This window comes from Oryctolagus cuniculus, chromosome 12 (genome assembly GCF_964237555.1).
Source record: "Oryctolagus cuniculus chromosome 12, mOryCun1.1, whole genome shotgun sequence".
Classification (NCBI taxonomy): domain Eukaryota; kingdom Metazoa; phylum Chordata; class Mammalia; order Lagomorpha; family Leporidae; genus Oryctolagus; species Oryctolagus cuniculus.
The window spans coordinates 29,963,893-29,976,074 of NC_091443.1; the positions used below are offsets into that span (position 1 = coordinate 29,963,893).

The following is a 12,182-nucleotide window of genomic DNA, read 5'->3' on the forward strand; positions in this document are numbered from 1 at the left end:
GAATCCAGAAATAGCTCTACCAAGATACAGTCAATTGATTTTCAACGAAGGCAGTGGGAAAAAGAAAATCTTTTCAACAAGTAGTGCTAGAGCCAATTCTGCAGCCATTTGAATAGATAACAAACTAGAACCCAATCTCACAACTTCACAAAATATTAACCTTATAATATTTATATAAATAAATATGAAAACTGAAAATATAAAACTCTTCAAATAAAACATTGAAGAATGTATCTGTTACCTCAGGGTAGACAAAGAAATAGAAAGCAATACTACCCTTTCAGGCTACACTAACAAAATACCATAAACTGGGTAGTTTATGAAAAACACAAATTAATTTCTCAGTTTGGGAAGCAGAGAAGTCCAAGATCAAGGGATCAGCAAACTCAGTGTCTGATGAGGGTGGACTTCCTGGTTCTTAGACATTCACAGAGTTCTTTTTGCACTGTAACCTCATGTAGAAGTGACGAGACTGCTTTCTAGGGGCCCTATTAATCCCAAACACCAAATCACTTCCCAAAGGCCTCAACTCCTGCTATCATTTTGGAGGTTAGGATTTTAACATACAAATTTTGAGGACAGGAGGCAAAAACATTCAGAACATAGTAAATACCATTATGGACAATGACCAAGGAAATCAAATGGCACTTGAGGCTTTGGGAGCAGAGGCACACAATTTATTTACGCATGCGGGCTTGACAAGACTTGGGCCTCAAGAGTCATGCCCCGATCCTCTGTCTTTCCCTACTTTCACACCCTGAATTTAGGAAGGCAGTAATGTGGTAGTTTCAGGCAGTTTGGGGGCAATTTCAGGGAGCACATTTAGGCCCTCAGGGATTAACAAATCACAACTGCAAGGTAAGGTATTTACATACAGGAATGAGTAAACTGCCACTTAAAGCAGTTTCAGGAGCGCACAACTATCTTATTTTAGGTATGTGACTAGGCCTTTATGTCAGGTGTGGGACCAGGCAGTACAGGTTTGCTTAGACCCAGCTGGCGCTTTGATAACAAGGGGCAGGGAGTCTGTAGCATTCCCCACAACTCGCTCCTTAATGGCAAGCAGGAGGGGGGTCTGTAATAATACTACTAAAAGTATAATATAGAGAGTTTATCAACCTTACAAAAATTAACAACAAAAATACATGCTTAAGGGCTCCAAGATGGCTGAATAGGGTATGACCACACTAACTTAAGCTGCTCTGGGATATGAAAAGAACAAAGGAATGACTGTGTTTCCAGAGGTCTGATGGACAGAAAATTTCCACAAAGAAGTGAAAAATGAAATATAATGAAAACTCCGAGGTCCGAGAGGAGAGAACACAGAGACACCACTGCAGCTGCTGGCTGTGAGCCACCATCATCCCACATCTAGGCAGGAGGAAATTGCTGGACACCTCAATACTCGTTTTAGCTGAGCAGGAATTCTACAGTCACCCACTGGCTTTTGCCTTGGCCTGGGGAGCTGACTGGGGTCTGAGCAACTGTCAGGCTTGGAGCAGGGAAGCCACATTGCTTCCTTCTCCCCAGCTTTCACAGAGCACCACACTCAGCAGCTCAAAGTAGAGCAGGGCACCTCTGCTCTGTTCCTATCTGCATCAGAATCAGAATCGGGAGGAGACACCATGTTAAGAGAAGTGAGAGGAGTCTGCAGCAACCCAGGTCACTGCCTTGTGAACCTTGTGAACCACCCTGACTTGGAGACTGGAGAGCACGTGCCCTGCTTCCCAACCCCCCCACAAGGTCTGCCCATAACCAGCAAGGAGGAAGACCCGTCTTAGTAAGGCAAGCACTCGTGCACCCAGGGGATTTTATCTAAGGGATACATCATGGTCCCCACTGACCTTGAGTCTGGCCCAGACTGTTGGCAGGAGACAGGGTGCCCACTTGAGCCTGTGAGGTGCTCCCTTCCTCCCACTCTATCACAGGCTCTCAGGCTCACACTGCCAAGGTGGTACTGACAGACAGCTGGCTCTGAGAATGTCACGGCTTCCTCTGTGGACAGAGCAGGCTCTCGGGGCTGAGGGTGGATCCCCTGCTTCCTGGGACTGTGGGAGCCCAGCACATTATGACTGTGGGAATTCTGTGACTGCACAATAGGGTGTGGGGTAGAGCTGGGTCTCTGGGCAATCACTGTGTCTCGCTTCATAGGCTCAAAGTCAACTGAGTGCCTAGGGTGGGTCATTGCAGAGCGTTCTGTGCTCACACTGAGGACTGCGTAGAGCCTCTTTGTGGTTCATGAACATATGTGGGTAGGATGTGTAGCTACTGTGGCCTTGCCCCTGGCATTGATCATTTTGGTAGGGGGGAAGTGAGACAGGGATCACACCAGCTGACATGATCATTTCCTCACCCCTGCTGACAACAGACACCATCCCTGTCTTTGGTGTGACCTTGGACTCTTTCACCACGCCTGAGCTCCAACCTGAGCTTCCTGACTCGACTCTGCACACATCTCTGAATATCCAGTAAAGGAGCAGATACCCCACTAAGCCACAGAGGCAAATTTCAAAGATAAAAGCCATCAGAGTTGAAAACCAACAACAGTTCCACAAATGCCTAAAAATAAATAGAGGGGCCAGGCCAGCACTGTGGCATAGTGGGTAAAGCTGCCACCTGCAGTGCCAGATTCCAATGTGGGTGCCGTTTCAAGTCCCTGCTGCTCCACTTCTGATTCAGCTCTCTGCTATGGCCTGGAAAAGCAGTACAAGATGGTCCAAGTCCTTGGGCCCCTACAGCTGCATGGGAGACCAGGAAGAAGCTCCAGGCTACTGGCTTTGGATCGGTGCAGCTCTGGCTGTTTCAGCCAATTAGGGTGTGACCCAGAGGATGGAAGCCCTTTCTCTCTGCCTCTCCTTCTCTCTCTGTGTAACTCTTTCAAATAAATAAATAAATTTTTAAAAAAATAAAAATAAACACAGAAATGGGAGACACATAAACAAGGAAGACAAAATGACTCCCCAAATGAACACAACAACACTTCAATATTAGAATGTAAAAACAAAGATGAAATGCTTGAAAAAGAATTCAAAAGAATGATCATAAGATTACTCAAAAAGGCCAGTACTGTAGTAAGTGGGGCCACTGCCTGCAGTGCCAGTATTCTATGTGGGTGACAGTTCAAGTCCCGGATGCTCTACTTCTGATCTGGCTCTCTGCGGTGACCTAGGAAGGCAGTAGAACATGGCCCAAGTCCTTAGGCCCCTGTGCTGGCATCAGGGTGCAGAGGAAGCTCCTGGCTTCATATTGGCACAACTATTGCCATTATGGCCATCAGGGAGTGAACCTGGATGGAAGACCTCTCTCTTTCTCTCTCTCTACCTCTGCTTCTCTGTGTCTCTGCCTTTCAGATAGATAAATAAATCTTTTTTTCTTTTTAAAAATTACCAAAAACAATGAGATGCAAATTCATGAGTTAAAGAAATCCATGTATGACATGGATGAAAAGTTATGCTGGGAGATAGAAATACTTAAGAGAAATCAAACTGAAATATTAGAAATGAAGAATTCAATATGTCAAATAAAAATACAATGGAAAGCATTAACAATATACTTTGTAGCTGAAGAAAGAATATCCAAGCTAATGACACATCTTTGGAAACATCTCAGACAAATAAAAAAAAAGAAGAAAAAAATTAGAAAAACTAAAAATAGTGTTCAAGATTTATGGCATACTGTCAAATGACCAAATATGGGTCCTAGGAGTTTCTTAAGAAATGGAAAGAGAGAATGGATCACAAGGCCTTTGGAGAGAAATAATAGCCAAAAACTTCCCTATTTTGGATAGGGAAAGAGTCATTCAAGTACAGGAAGCATATAGAACTCCTAATAGATATGGCCAGAAAAGATCTTTACCATAACACATTGTAGTAAAACTTTCAACTGTAAAACATAAAGAAAAAAACTAAAATGTGCTTGAGAGAAATGCCAGATCACGTTCTGAGGACTCCAATGAGACAGCTGATTTCTCTTCAGAAACCCTACAGGCTAGGAAAGAACGGAAGGACATAGTCAAATACTTAAAAGAAAAAAAAAATCTTGAGCCCAAGATAGTGTACCACGCAATGCTCCCATCTATAAATGAAGATGAAATAAAAACCTTCCAAAACAGGAGAAAATGCCAGAATTTGTCACTACTCATCCAGATACTTAAGGATGTGCTACACACAGAAACTGTCATCATTATGAAAGAATGTAAATGCAAGAAATCTCCTAGTAAAAGTGCAAAGGAAATACAAGGAAACAATAGGGATATTTATGGAAAAATGGCAAGATCTAGTCATTACATATCAATAATACCTTGAATGCAAATAGCCTAAATCCTTCAATTAAAAGATATAGACTGGCTGAATGGATTAAAAACAAGACCCATATGCTTGCTGCCTACAAGAAACATACCTCAGAACAAAGATATACACAGACTGAAAGTAAAAGGATGGAAAAAGATATTCCAGGCTAATGGAAAGCAAAAAAGAGCAGGAGTATAAACTAGTACAACCCTTATGGAGTACAGTATGGAGATTCCTCAGAAATCTGAAAATGGATCTACCATTTCACCCAGTCATCCCACTCCTAGGAATTTAGCCAAATAAAATGAAGTCAGTGTATTAAAGAGTTATCTGTACTCCCATGTTTATTGCAGATCAACTTGCAATAGCTAAGATAAGGACAAAATCCAGATGTCCATCGACAGATGACATACATAGTCACACATACATACACACACACACACATAGAAAACTATTCAGTCATAAAAAATAATTAAATCCTGTCTTTTGCAACAAAATGGATACAAGTGGAAACCATTATGTTTAAATAAGCCAGTCCCAAAAAGATGAACATGTTTTCTCTGGTTTGTAACTAATAGTACAAAAAAATGTAATGTATATGAATGAAATTGAAATTCTGAGATTTGATTATTGCTTACAGCCCTTGTCTATACTCTTGAGGAACAGTGGTTTTTCTACTTACTACTTACTGATTTTTTTACTTAGTAGAGGGTTTATTTTATAAAATAAGCTGAAAATATGTCATTGGAAAGTTATAAGAAAAATAAGAAAGGAAGGTGTGTGGAGGGTGGGAGCATGGGCAGGAAGAAGGGTAGTGTGGGAAGTATCATTATATGTTTTTAAATCTGTATATATGAAATACATGAAATGTGTTCACCTTACGTAAATAATTTTTTAAAAAAAATGCTTAAGAAAATGAAGAGAAAAGACACATACTTTGAAAAAATCCTCTGAAAACATATAGCCAATTAGAGATGAGCACATAAAAGACACAAAGAACACCAAATCTCAATAAATAATAAATAGCACAAAAATTTTCACGGGTAAAACACAGGTACAATTAACAAAAAAGATACAAAATTAAATAATCAGTTTTAAAAAGATCAACATTATTAGTTATTGTAAATATGCAAAATAAAACCACAGTTAGATATGAGTACAAAATAATTAGAATGACTAAAATTACAAAGATTAACAATGTCAATTGTTATGTTTAATGTGCAGTTATGGAAGCTCATACTTGGTAGCATGCAGGTATTCAGAAAGTTCATGGATAATAGGTTTAAGTTCACTTTGACACAAAAAATTTTTGAAATCTATTCATATTTTTTTCATAATACACATTTTTTGCCATCCTTTTGAATAATTTTCTGATAAAATAAAACAATTACTTAGAGAAAGTATTTCTTAATTTTTTATATTGTCCATCATATATGACCTACCATTTCCTCTTTTTTACCCAATAAAAATAAAACCATAAATCCCCCAAAAATGGCTTATAGAAGATGTTTTGTAGTCACAAAACTGCAAAAACAACCCTAGTCTATAGAAAAATTATAAATTTTAGTATATATACAATGATATAATAGAGTTCTATGAGAGAGAGAGAGAGCACTCATGATATTAATATTGGTACACACAGTACATTCATTAATCTCTATGATTTAGGTTCAGTAAAATAAGTTACATAATACAGCAGATAGTTAAGGATTTGTGAAGTTCATAACAGCCAAGACTGATGTATACTGAAAAAATCAGAAAACTGGTGCTTCTCAGTAGGATGGGAAGGGGCACAAACATGTTTCTCATGTTTTAGAAAAGCACCATATTTTGATAGTGAGTAGTTTGCACAGGAATGCATATTTGCCATGCAATGAATTAGAAACTAATGTTTGTGACTTTCTCTGTAAGAATCTAAAAAACTTTCCAAATATGGTGAAGTCTAGATAGTGGGCTTGGTTTTTACAATTTTCAGAGTATTTTATATATTCTAGGATTGAACAAATATAATACTGAGTGTAACATGAGCATGAATTTGCGTTACTCAAAAAGGTGCTAACAGATATGAAAATTGAGCAGACGAGAATTCACCCTGTGTGGCTGAGTGGAGTAGGAAATTTCAGTACATATGCATGCATTATGTATTGTAAGTATGTACCTATTCACCTGAGTATTAATGGTGACCAAGAGAGAGATTAGATATATGTATGCATACATAAACCCATACCTACACATAGACATATGCCTCTTTCTACTGAGTAGTATTAAAAGCAATGGTATACCAGTTAAAATGAACATGCATAATTCACACCAATTGAGTGTGGAGACAGTGATATGCCAGTATTAATTAACATAACTAATGCCCAGACCTTGATTTGTTAAACATCATTATCCACTAAAAGGAAGCAGAATTTGTTTGGTCAAAGAATTTATTTTGAGGCAGGGATAGAGAAAGTAGAAATTGAACATGGAACATACCACCAACCTGAAAGTGATGGCAAGGCCCTATCAAATGGACAGAGGGACCAGCTTGAAGAGGCTGTCATTGGCCAAATCTAGAGTAATTAGATAATCAAATAAATAATTACAATAATGGGTTGTTATAATGACTAAGAGTTCACAATACTATGAAGGCACATAATTGAATAAGTAGAAGGAAAAAGGAAATGTTCCCTAAAGTAGAATGCCAATTTATAAACATAGAAGGAATTATGGAGACAGAAGAAGCATCAATGGGTACCTTAAAGAGTGGATAAAGTCTGATGAATAATAGAATATTTATAAATTCCTAAATACTTATTAATAAAGGAAATCAGAAAGGCTATCCATCAAGTGACCAAAATTAACATCACTAATAGTGGAATAAACTGACCATGTACTTGCAGGTATAGGAAAGGAAGAACATTATTTCTGTGAGATTACTGGCAAAAATACATAATTTTATCTAATCATACAGAAACTCAAAGAGAAGTCTGGCCTGAATGCTTCAACATGTCAGTCAGTCACGAAAGATAAATAAAGGCTCTGTTAAAGGATATTATTATTAACACGATGCAGTGTTTTGATCCTGGATCACTGAATCATGTAAAATGACAGGGTAAAAAATTTGAATATAGAGTGTGGATTAGATAATACTATAATATCAATAGGAATTGTCTTACTTAATATTAATTCTGTGGTTATGTTAAAGAGTATCCTTGTTCCTAGAAAGTCATATTAAGATATATAGTAGTAAAAGTATATGATGTCTCCAATTTGCTTGCTAGTTATTTGGGAAGAATATATAATAATATTAAGAGGTATGTGTGTGTGTGTAAATAGAGAGAAAAACAGAGAGGATGAGAAGTGAAAGTTGATCATGGGTCTGGCATTCCAGCACAGAGTGATATGAGACACCAGTGTAGCAGGGCCCAGCTTATGTGCTGGTTCAAGTCCTAAATGCTTCATTTGCAATGCTACTCCCTGCTAACGAACCTGGGAAATCAGCAGATGATCCAAGTACTTGGGTTCCTACCACCCACTTGGGAAACCAGGCTGGAGTTCTTGGTTCCTGACTTCATCCTGGTCCAGTCTCGGCTGTTGCGGCCATCTGGGGAATGAAGCAGCAGACGGAAGATATCTATCTCTCCCTCTCCCTCACTCTCTCTGTAACTTTGCTTTTCAAATAAATAATAAATCTTTGTTTTAAAAAAAATTGAGCAGGATATAAATGCATGCTGAATCTACATAAAGGTATTTAGAACTTTATTATACTATTCGTATAATTTCAAACATGGATTGAAATTATGTAAAATAATTAAAAGGAAAAATTTTGTTTTGTGAAAGAGCTACGCCTAGGAAAAATTTAATATGTGATACAAAAATATTTGGTAATTAAGCAAGGCATTTTAATAGGAGACTTACAGAATTTTTGAGCACCTGAGATGGAGTAGTATATTCCATGATGGAAACTATCCAGGAAAACAGACTCATAAAAAGACATTACGAGGTCTACAAGAATAAATTTAAGAATGGAGTTACATTTCATATAATAAAGAATGACATAAATGTTAGTTAACAATTTCTTCTATTTAGACTTTGATAAATTAGTGTTTGTTTTTAAAGTGAAATTTCTGAAGAAGAGCAACTATTTTCCTGAACCAAATTTTGCTAGCCAGTTGAGATTTCACATTTTGTTATTTTTATTCACAACCATTATGAAGATGGACATTGATCAATGAAACAATTACTAACACCAGGAAGGGATTAGGTTTTATCTAAATGGGCAGTATATGGGTCCATCTCTAAGCAATATACAATTTAGAGTGGACAATAAAATTATATTTTGCCTCCATTATACACAGAAGCCCAATTTTATTACGCTTTCAATTGCCTTTACACATCATTACCCTATGGGCTAGGACACTAGCCAATGAATTTCTAAGCAATGCATGGAATTTTGCCATACAGCTACCACCGACAAAATCTTGCCTTGTGCAATGAAACTATAGGGTTCAAAGACTCTGGAAATGGAAATGTCTCATTAGGTTGTCCTGCCCATTATTTTGAAAAATTATTACTCCAAAGATGGTCTCTATTCCCAAGTGGTTTACCCAGTCAGACTTTTAACAACTCTGCCATTACAACTTTCTCTGCTGACTTCTGAAAACCATTTTATAATGCCCTGAGGATTCGTTTATAGCCTACATGTATATTTTCCACAAAGAACTTTAAGAGTGAAGTACCAAATGTTCTTGTGTTTCCATCTAAACTGAATCTCTCCATCGATTTCTTCAATATGTTTGCTTCTTCCTTCTACCAAGTCTCACAAGGTTTTGTTCAAATTTAGATTAGAAGTAAATATATATAATATGTATATATAAAATATTGTTGGTGAGATGTATTTTTCATGCTTCTGGTTTGACTTAAGAAGGAATATAAACCAGAGAGAAAATGTAGTCATATTTACTTCAGCATTAAAAAGAGTCTCATTAACTACTATTCAAACATTATAACAATATTAATATTGTACTCTAAAATAAAAATTTCACAGCAAAACTTATTTTAATTGGCAATATACACAGATACATAAACCATGAAATAAAGCTTATGTCTGTATTTCAAGAAATTGAATAATTTTAGTATGCTGAAAAGCAGTATACTTTAAGCATTTATTTAGCATGAAAAAGCTTGACATTATGAGGATTTTTCTTTTTTAAAAAGTCCCTCTCAAAAGCATTACTTATATTAAAATTAATGGGGCCAAATTTTATTTATCCCAGTGTTACTTTAGCATTACATATGAATTCACTGGCACTCTGGAAACTGCTTTGCATTCTTAGTTTTTAGGTATTTCCCTTAGAGATTGGTTTCACAAATGTTTTTGAGATCAGGGATACGATAGTCACCAAAGCATTAAAAGATAGCTATGAAGGACAGACTACATATTCTTGAACATACAATAACTGAATCTGTATTTCAATATCATTTTCATATTAATGAAATGTAAATATAGTATTGTGCTTGTGACTGGAAATTTTATTGTTTCTGTGATAACTTAAAGCTAACCTAATTATTTGGCTATAATTATAATTTTGAATTATGTTAATGTTTTAATAAAATGATTTATTTAAAATTGTATTTAATTTACAAGGGAAACAGTAAATTTTTAAAAAATCAAAAATAATGCAGAACACATACTTATTTTTTTTTTTATTTTTTGGACAGGCAGAGTTAGACAGTGAGAGAGTGAGAGTGAGAGAGAGAGAGAGAGAGAGAAAGTCTTCCTTCCATTGGTTCACCCCCCAAGTGGCCGCTACGGCTGGCGCATTGCGGCTGGCACACTGCACCCGATCCGAAGCCAGGAGCCAGGTGCCTCCTCCTGGTCTCCCATGTGGGTGCAGGGCCCAAGCACCTGGGCCATCCTCCATTGCACTCCCAGGCCACAGCAGAGAGCTGGACTGGAAGAGGGGCAACCAGGACAGAACCAGCACCCCAACCGGGACTAGAACCTGGGGTGCAGGTGCTGCAGGCGGAGGATTAGCCTAGTGAGCCATGGCGCTGGCCAGAACACATATTTTCACCACAATGCAAATCAGGTAAAACTTCAAATTAAAAAAATTTAACCATCCTAGCCATGTGCAATATATCAAAATGATCACAAAATTCTCCTCTCAACCAACTCATAAAAACAAAAAGTATATTTACAAACTTCTTAGGATAATTTATGGACATCTATACTTTATTTGATAAATTTATATTTACACTTATAAATCAGAAGGAGGACTTTGCGAGAAGCCCAAGAAATTAGATGGAGGGCCCATTTTTACTCTTCAGTTACATCCTCAAGAATCCAGCCACAGAATTAAGCTCATGATCAAGAATCATGAACATGTTTAGCAAAGCCAAGACACTGATATACAACCAACAATCACAACTTGCAAAACATACATATAAGGAAAGATGTCTGATCGGCTAACATAACAGTAACACAAAGCAGATACATTTGATACATACACAAAGAAGGGAGTATTTTCATGATGAAGTACAGTTTAGTAAGGCAGAGAAAAAGTAATGAAAAATTTACAAAGCCATCAATTTTAAAATATGAGTATACATGATTTTTGAACCCAAAGTCTCCTTAGGTTTTTAAATAGAATTGACACAACTAAAGAGTTCATGTCTTTGAGGTTCATCCTGAAGAAGTGTTTTTACATAAAACATTGATATCATAGAATTCACGTTCAGAAAGAGAAAAATATAAAAAAAAATTCACTATCCAATGAGAATTTAAGGAAGAAGCAATGTGATTTTTGGCAACCTTGACTCATGCAGGCCCCTGAAGTAAGAAGGAATACATATTCTTCTCCCTCTCAGTCACACCATTTGGTTCTTCCTCAGCACAATAAATATTAAGACAATGGTCATGGGGTTCCTATTGATGTAGTCGCATATGTCAGCTTCTTGGATCACAGCACATTCTGGGAGGGAAGGAAGGTACACCAAGAGAGACAAACAGAGTCTGTACCTATTATAATCCCCAAAGACACAACACAAAAGTTGTATTTCCAAATGCTGAAACTCTGAAACCCTAAATCCCCAAAACTGCAATTCCTATCAGGAAGAGACCATATAAGAGGAGTATAAAGCTGTATTCTCAGAAAGGAATTGCAATCTCATATGGCAACAATGAAAACCTTGCTTTAAAAATGCATCATGTGTCTGCATTGGCATTCATTCCAACTGTTACAATTCCAGGAGCTTCCAATGAACGAGAGCCACATTTGCTTGAAGAAACCATCAAAGTTGCCAACTGGTATGAGCTTTGTGCTGTACCAGGTTAAGCTACTACTTGGATCATTCACTTCCCATACTGGAGTGCCTGATATCTAGTCCTGCCTGATTTAGATAACTTCCTGAAAATCTACCTGGAAGGCAACAGATGATGGCTCAAACACTTGGTCTCCTGTCACCCTTGTGCAAGACCAGATCTAGCTCCTAGATCGTGGTACCGGCCTGGCTCACTGACCCAGCTACAGTATTGAAGGCATTTGTGGAGTCGTCTGTCAGAAGATGAAAGGCGTGCGTGTGTTTCTGTTACACTGCATTTCAAATAAGTTTTTAAAATGTTGCTGACTGGTTAAAAATAATTATGAATAATTATGTATATTTCAGGATAATAGGATATATAGGCCACAGTACTGCATTTTGATCACCAACATTGTTTCTTTCAAATTTGTGGTCTATATTTGAATGTATTTAGAAAGGATTCTTATGTATCCAAAAGAATACAGAATGATGTGGCACAGAGAATTTATTTGGAATATTCTTATCTGGGTATATGAAATTATAGAACTTCAAAGAGACCAACACCATGTAGAAAAATGAATATGAACAAATTCTTCAATGAGATAC

The 12,182-nt window shown here is 37.2% G+C and overlaps 1 long non-coding RNA gene across 5 annotated transcripts in view; it reads right to left on the reverse strand.

Moving 5' to 3' along the window:
• The window catches only part of LOC103351202 (LINE-1 retrotransposable element ORF2 protein), a 354,869-nt gene extending 352,621 nt beyond the window's left edge, over positions 1 to 2,248 (reverse strand). For 2 of the 5 annotated variants that reach the window (XR_011380460.1, XR_011380459.1), the window contains exon 1: positions 1,845 to 2,082. This is a non-coding gene — a long non-coding RNA (LINE-1 retrotransposable element ORF2 protein). Of the gene's footprint in view, positions 1 to 1,844 lie in introns of all 5 variants that reach the window. The other 3 variants (XR_011380457.1, XR_011380458.1, XR_007910240.2) reach the window with 2 other exon arrangements.
• Positions 2,249 to 12,182: the final 9,934 nt, after the last annotated feature.